Here is an 8,261-nt window from a genome sequence, read left to right on the forward strand (position 1 = left end):
TGGCCCGCTCTGGTCCCCAGAACGTCCCCCAAACCCTAGCAAGTCAGTTCAGCTCCCGCCGGGCCCTTGCCAGGGGACTCCCAATCACTGCTTCCCCGTAAGACCCCTGCAGATAGCTCCCCGATGAACGCCTCCAGCTAGGATGACTGCCAGAGCGCTTTCATTCGTGGCGATCCCCTAAACGCCTGCCAGGGCCCCCAGCTGATACCTCCTCGTAGGATCCCCTCCACATAGCGCCCCCCGTCATTGCTTCCTCCAGGTCAGCCTCCAGATGCCATCAGCATCGCCCCTCCCCATGTAGGGCAGCTGCCCGTGAACCCTCTTATTCTTATTCTCTATATAATTCTCCCCAGAGTGTCGCTTTAGAGCTTTGCAGCAGAACTGCCCCCCGTTATCTCTGTCCACACACAGCAACGGCCCCCAGTGGCCCTGACCGCCTCCCTCCCCAGCAGAGCGCCCCTTCGTGGGTGTGAAAATACTTTCTATTCTGGTCAGCACCAAGAATGCCTTTTTCCTTTCTGCAAATCCTCCAGTGATTCCCCTTAAGAATACCCCTTTCAAAACCACCCCCCTCGCAGCGGGACAGCTCCCTCTAGAATTCTTTCACACTCACATCCTCTCCCGCTTCAGGCAGAAATATCTGCCTGCTTAGCTCCAGGCTCCCATGAAATACTCCCGTACCTCCTCTCCCCCCACCCTCGTCGTGGTCAGCCCCCGTCTTCATTACTTCTGCCACAGAACAGTGTCCGGCAGTGAGGCAGTGAAGCCTTCCCTCCCAGAATGTTCCTCATCCTCTTCCTATGGCATGAACAACTGTTGCCCTGACCTGCAGCATCTCACCCAGCTCTCATGCCATCGTCCTGGACTCCCTAGGGAAGACCGTGGACTTCACCGGGGCATAACTTCTCATAGGCATTCATTCTGCATTGAACGCATATTCACTATTCTAGCTGAAGGGTGTATACAGCCATGAAGGGGAGCGATGCACACAGTCTTCTCACTGTCCAGGGTCTCACAGTCTTGTTGATCAGAAACGAGTCAACAAAGATACACGGGCTTTTGTGGGTTCTCTGAGAGCCTGATGAACTACTTTAGAGGGGAAACCTGAATTACAAGAGGCAGCTTAGCCATGCAAAGATCTGGGTGAGCAGGCAGCAAGAAAAGCAAGTGCAAAGACCCTGAAGTGGTGGTGAGCCTGGTGAGCGGAGGAACAGCAGGGGAGGCCGGTGAGGGTGGAGCGGAAGATTTGAAAGGAAGAACAAGAGGAAGGAAGGTTTGGTCTCAAAAGGCTTTGGAGGTGAGGGCACTGGGATAAATTATCTAGCCCTTGGCACGTCTACCGAGCCCAGAATGTTCTTCATTCATTCATACGTTCATTGGTAAACACTTGTTGAACAACTGTTTAATGAGTACCTACTTTACGCTGGGGGTACAACAGAGAACAAAACAGACAAGAATCCCTGTCCTCATGGAGTGGATATGCTTAGTTGAGAGGGCGGATGATTAAGAAACAAAATACAGGCCAGGCGAAGTGGCTCATGCCTGTAATCCCAGCAGTTGGGAAGGCCAAAGTGGGAGGATCGCTGGAGGCCAGGAGTTCAAGACCAACCCCAGCAACATAGTGAGACCCTGTCTTTACAGGAAAAAAAAAAAGCTGGGGGTGGGTGGTGTGCACCTGTAGTCCCAGCTATTAAGGAGGCTGAGGTGGGAGGACTGCTTGAGCCCAGGAGTTCCAGGCTGCAGTGAAAAAAAAAAAAAAAAAAACACCAAGAGTATATATGCATGTTCAAAGTAAAATATCATGGGATAAAGAGATAGAGCTGGGGGGTCTGTGGTTCAGAATGGCCTCCCCCAGGATATTCCTATGTCTTGTCATCTTGTCCCTCCCAAAAGCCACACACCAAAGTTATACAAGGGTAAAAATTCCCCTTCTCCTGGACAACTGTGGCCCACTGGGGGGCTGCTCTTATCAGCACCCCAACCCCAGGAGTGAAGTGATTAGGAGGATGAGCCCTGGATTCTACTAGGGTTCACAGCTTTGAGCAAACCACTCCCTCCTTTCCTAGCCTCATTCATTCACTTCTTCAAACGAAAATGCATCAAGCCAGGAACTGTTGTAGGTCCCGGGGATGGAACAGTGAGCAAGAGATAAAAATCCGGCCGGGCGTGGTGGCTCACACCTGTAATCCCAGCACTTTGGGAGGCTGAGACGGGCGGATCACGAGGTCAGGAGATCGAGACCATCCTGGCCAACATGGTGAAACCTCGTCTCTACTAAAAATACAAAAAAAATTAGCCGGACGTAGCAGCGGGCACCTGTAGTCCCAGCTACTCGGGAGGCTGAGGCAGGAGAATGGCGTGAACCCGGGAGGCAGAGCTTGCAGTGAGCCAGGATCGTGCCACTGCACTCCAGCCTGGGCGACTGAGCGAGACTCTCAAGAAAAAAAAAAAAAAAAAGATAAAAATCCTTCCCTTCAGGAAGCCGATCCTCTGCATGGGGAGACCAGCAAAATTAAGGCAAAGAAGTAGACTATGTGAGGTTATAAATGATGCTGAGCAGTAAGGACAGAAATGAAGCAGGGTTGGGGAGATCAGGATATGGGCCTGAGTGACAGGTCACTGGTTACTGAAAGGCTCATTGAGAAGACAATTGAGCAAAGATGGGGAGGAGGTGAAGGGGTGAGCCAGGTGGTTGCCTGAGAGTCAGAGTATTACAGGCAGCAGCAACAGCCAGTGCAAAGGCCCTGCGGCAGGAATGGAGTGGGCACATTGGAAGAGCAGCCAGGAGACTGTGGAGGTCATTGTAAGGACCGTGGCTTTATTTATTTATTTATTTATTTATTTATTTATTTTGAAAAGGAGTTTCGCTCTTGTTGCCCAGGCTGGAGTGCAATGGTGTGATCTTAGCTCACTGCAACCTCTGCCTCCCGGGTTCAAGCAATTCTCCTGCCTCAGCCTCCCGAGTAGCTGGGATTACGGGCATGCACCACCACGCCTGGCTCATGTTGTATTTTTAGTAGAGACGGGGTTTCTCCATGTTGGTCAGGTTGGTCTCGAACTCCCGACCTCAGGTGATCCGCCCACCTCGGCCTCCCAAAATGCTGGGATTACAGGCATGAGCCACCGTGCCCCGCCAGGACCGTGGCTTTTGAATGAGATGGGGTTACTGTTTGGTTTGGGACAGAGGATGGACATGGTTTGGTTATAGTCCTCCTGTCAGTAAAACGGGAATAATAGTAATACTTACCAGTTTGTTGTGAGGTTTGAATGAAACAAGCCACATAAGGCACCTAAGCACAATGCTTGTTAGAGGTCAACAAATGTTGGTGACTTGTCCTGCCCTTGGGTCAAGTCAAGTGACTTGGGATTCGGTAGCAGGGAGATGGGTGGAGCAATGCATATTTCCAGTATAAAGTGGGAGGGGGGTCCTCCTTCATTCTGGAGGGAGAAATATTGAAAGACAGCATGTCATGGGACTCTGGAGCCTTGCTGCCTTTCTTCAACCCCTGGCCCTGCCACTAGTTAACAATGTGACTTTGGAAGTTGGTTTATTTATTTTTAAGAAACAGGGTCTCACTCTGTCGCCCAGGCTGGAGCGCAGTAGCGTGAGCTCACTGCAACCTCTGCCTCCTGGGTTCAAGCAATTATCCTGCCTCAGCTTCCCAAGTAGCTGGGACTACAGGTGTGCACCACCACGCCCAGCTAATTTTTGTATTTTTAGTAGCGACCGGGTTTCACTATATATTGGCCAGGCTGGTCTCGAACTCCTGACTTCAGTTGATCCACCCACCTCGGCCTCCCAAAGTGCTGGCATTACAGGTGTGAGCCACCGTGCCTGACTTTGGAAGTTTAATTCACCTCTCTGGCCCTCAGTCTTTTCCTTTGTATTTCAGAGTCAATGATTGTAACCATCTTCTAGGGTTACTGGGAGGATTCGTTGAGTCAACACACATCAGAGTTAGAAGAGTGCTGGGCTGGTAGAAAACGCACATCCAGTGTTAATATGTTACTTTACGTTACTCTTATTAACAAACCCGAATTTCATCACAAGGCAGCGTTGTTGCAGCAGAATGGCCCACAGTCTGGCATCAGAAAGACCTGGAATCAGACCAGGGAAGTTACCTGCTTTCCTCTTTATTGGCCACATGACCTTGGAGGAATGCCTTCCCCATGCTGCTCCTCAGTTTCCCCACTTGTAAGATGGGCCCAGTAATGGTACAGGACTATGCCACATCCAGGCAATGACAAATCAAACTGATCAGACAATAAATGTGAACCGTTCATACACTTGCTGTGGGACTCCTGTCCCTTGGTGGTGGTGGTGGTGGTGGTGGGCCGGGGGTGGGTCCCTCCCCATCATGCTTCTCTCCACATAAAACCCTCCTATGACATCCCTCCTTAAAAAGATACCAGTTTAGGCTTGAGTCGTGTGAAAGAGGAAATGTCTCTGGTTTCCTAGTGGAGATTATCATGAGCCTGATCGATTCTGTCCACCACTGATGTATCCCCTTCAGCATCTCCACACCCTGCCCTCAGTGCCCTCCTCATAACATCACTGTCCCCAGAATTGCTTCTCCCAGGAATCCCTGGGATCATGTAGCTCCATTTCTGCTAAATGACCCCTCTGTTCCCTCTGGGAGTTTGGTCAGCTTAGTCTCATCCCTTCGTTCATTCCACAAATATCAAGATAGACATTCACGGCTATACATTTCCCTCTGAGCACGACTTTGGCTGCACCTCCTCAGCTTTGGTATGTTGTTTTCATTTTCATTAATTGCTAAGCAGTTCGTTTGAGATGGAGTTTCGTTCTTGTTGCCCAGGCTGGAGTGCAGTGGCACAATCTTGGCTCACTGCAACCTCCACCTCCCAAGTTGAAACGATTCTCCTGCCTCAGCCTCCCAAATAGCTGGGATTACAGGTGCCCACCACCAAACCTGGCTAATTTTTGTATTTTTAGTAGAGACGGGGTTTCGCCATGTTGGCCAGGCTGGTCTTGAACTCCTGACCTCAGGTGATCCGCCCGCCTCGGCCTCCCAAAGTGCCGGGATTACAGCTGTGGGCCATCGTGCCCAGCCAGCATTTTCTAATGTATGATTTGTTTGCAGACCCGTTGGCAATTTTGGAAGGTGGTGTTTCATTTTCACATATCAGCAATATTTGTCAAGCACCCACACTGTGCCAGGTGCTACGCTAAGTGCTGGGGTCACAGGGGCGAGCAAGACAGGCCAAGTCCTTGGGCTTTCCCAGAGAGGGGCCAAATAGTAAACACACAGAAAAGGAATAACGAGTTGGTGGCAATAACTATAATGAAAAACCTGCAGCTGGATGAGGCGTAGAGAGTGATGGGGTGGGAAGTGCTGAGTAGAGACCCAACGAGGCTCCAGAGGCCTTGTTGAAATCTGGGGAAGAACACTGTAGGTAGAAAGTAACCACCACCCTCTCCTACCAGGCCCCTTGTATAGACACCGCTCATAACCCAGAAGACACCCCTAAATAAACTCTTATCCCGATAGTTCTTCCCTCACCTTCCTTCACTCGGGGAACGGCCCCCGGTGAAACATTGCTGTGGGGGTGGGAATGGGGTTCAGCCGATTGATCCAGACTCTTACTCTGTGACGGACGGCTGGCAACTCACTTTGCCCGTCTGTGCCTTAGTTTTCTAATTTATCCAGTGGCGGTAACAGCTGCCCCTATTTCTTAGATTTGTGGGAAGTCAGTGAATTAATATGTGTAACATGCTTAGAACTGTGGGTGGCCTCTAAGAGATGTCCAATCAGTGACAGCTATGATTAACGTGCGCTCTAGTGGAGGCAAGCTAGGCAGGGCCTTCTTCCCCCAAACACTCTTACCCTTCCTCCCCATAGTGCCCTACATCACCCCCTACTCCCTGCATCCTTATGGCCTGTGTTTGCCTTCCTGGCCAGTCAGCCCCGCTCCAGAGCTGTCTCCCCAACTTAGGTTCCGCCTACAGCCTTCCAGTTACCACCCCAGCCACGCCTGTCCTCTTTCCGGAGATCAGATTAAACAGAGGGGGTGTGAAGGGCATGGGATGTTGAGTCTTGTCCAAGGACAAGGACACCCAGAGCTGGAGACTAAAAATACCTCACTCCAGGATGGTGTTTGGGGTGGGGGTGGAAGAGACACTCATACCTCACCTGTGGGAGGAGAGAGCAGCCCGATTGATAGAGGAGAAAGGGTCCAAGCCTTGGTAGGAACCCCCTTGACCCCCACAGTGGGCTGGGCTTAGAGCCAGGCCCCCACTGGGTAGGGATGATGGACAGAAAGCAGGTCAGACCTCACAGGCCCTTCACCCACTGACCGTCCGCCCACTTGGTGGAGGTGCTTCCCCAGGCCAGCAAGTAGACTAGGAACTTGGAGATCAGTTACGGGAGCTGAGGGTCTGGTGTGGTGTGGGGTAACACATGGATACCTGCCATCTGGAATGAAAAGTCGTGTAAAGGAGGTGCCAGAGAATGATGCTGGGGTGGAGGGGTCAGGAGAAGCCCCACTAAGGGCAAGGATGGAACTCAAGCTCCCTGCTTCTGTTGCTAGGCTTAGCCCAGGTATGTGACGTCATGGATGGTACAAATAGTTCAGGGGATTGAACGCATTCTGCTGATGTGTGTGTTTTGTTACGTTCTGTTCCAACCCCCTTGAATCTCCCTACAGTATAGGGGTCCCCCCCCATTTTAAACATGGAGAAAGTGTGGATCCCAGTGGAGATGGGATTTGAACCCAGGTCTTTCCAAGCCCAGGGTCTGTGTTTTGATTGTATCAGACCACCTTCTGACTATATGCCGCCTTGCTGGAATTTGTTTCTCCCGGGCAAGCACATTCTCCTTTCTACCATCTATTAATATTAAAAGAGTGCACACCCCCATACTGACTGCTTTTTCAGTTCTCTAGGCTTGTCCTGACTTCCCTGCTTCTACTACTATTAGTAACAGTGATAACAGTATCATATCTCCTATTTTTTTAATTTTTAGAGCCAGGGTTTTGCTGTCACCCAGGCTGGAGTACAGTGATGTGATCAGAGCTCACTGTAGCCTCCACCTCCTGGGCTCAAGCAGTTCTCCTGCCTCAGCCTCCCAAAGTGCTGGGATGACAGGTGTGAGCCACTGCGCCCAGTCCATACCTTCTATGTACTGAGTGCTTACAGAGTTCCAGGAACTGCCCCCACTAAGAGCCTTATACATATGAGCGTGTTGAATCCACACAGCCCTGTGAGGTAGGCAAGTGCTTTGTCGTCCCCAGGTGTAGATGAGGAAATGGAGGCACAGAGAGGTTCAGTCACTTGCCCATGGCCACACAGCTAGAAAGTGGCAGGGCTTACATTTGATTCTGGCCCCAGAGTCTTCCCTCCTAATTACGCTGATAGAAATTGTGATTCCCCTTATCAGTATGCTCATTTTAGGATAAAACCTGAAGGGATGAGGACGGAGGGCTGGGGGTGCGGTAGGGTGCAGGAGTATGGGGAGACAGCAGAGGGCCTGAGAGGGTTTGGAAAGAAAACTGAGTCCAGAGGCCCCTAGGGTGCTTGGACAATTGGAGTCTGAAAAGGAGAGAAAGTAGAGAGGGGCCAGACCAGCAAGCTGGCTCACATCTGTAATCACCCAGCACTTTGGGAGGTGGAGGCTGGAGGATCACTTGAGTCCAGGAGTTTGAGACCAGCCTGGGCAACAAAGCAAGACCCCGTTTCTGCAAATAATAAAGTAGAGGCCCTGCAGGTGGTGTGGAGAGGGTCTCCTCCACAAAGCTGTGTCAGGACCCCAGAAAAGATGGGAAGAGATAGAAGGAATTAGGGTAAAGAGAGATGGGGAGGAGAGTGGGAGTTGAGAACACAGAGAGGGAAGGTGAAGGTGAGTAGGAGAGTCCTGGGGCCAGGGAGCCAAGAGGAAGGGCTGCCCTTTGGGGTGGACAGGCAGCGGGACTGGAAGCCTAAACCTGGAAGGCGAGGGGGTGATCCGCACAAGGATGGATGAGTGGGCGCACAGCTCCATTCACCCGCGGGGAGACCCAGCACCGCGGCCGTGTCCTCAGCCCGGTCCTCCTCTTCACAGGGTCTCCCGTCTCCCACCCGCCGGAGATGGAGGCGAACCCAGCGGGCAGCGGCGCCGGGGGTGGCGGGAGCAGCGGCATCGGGGGCGAGGACGGGGTACACTTCCAGAGCTACCCCTTCGACTTCCTGGAATTCCTCAACCACCAGCGCTTCGAGCCCATGGAACTGTATGGGGAACACGCCAAGGCGGTGGCAGCCCTGC

Source organism: Mandrillus leucophaeus, unplaced genomic scaffold (assembly GCF_000951045.1).
Source record: "Mandrillus leucophaeus isolate KB7577 unplaced genomic scaffold, Mleu.le_1.0 Scaffold53, whole genome shotgun sequence".
Lineage (NCBI taxonomy): Eukaryota > Metazoa > Chordata > Mammalia > Primates > Cercopithecidae > Mandrillus > Mandrillus leucophaeus.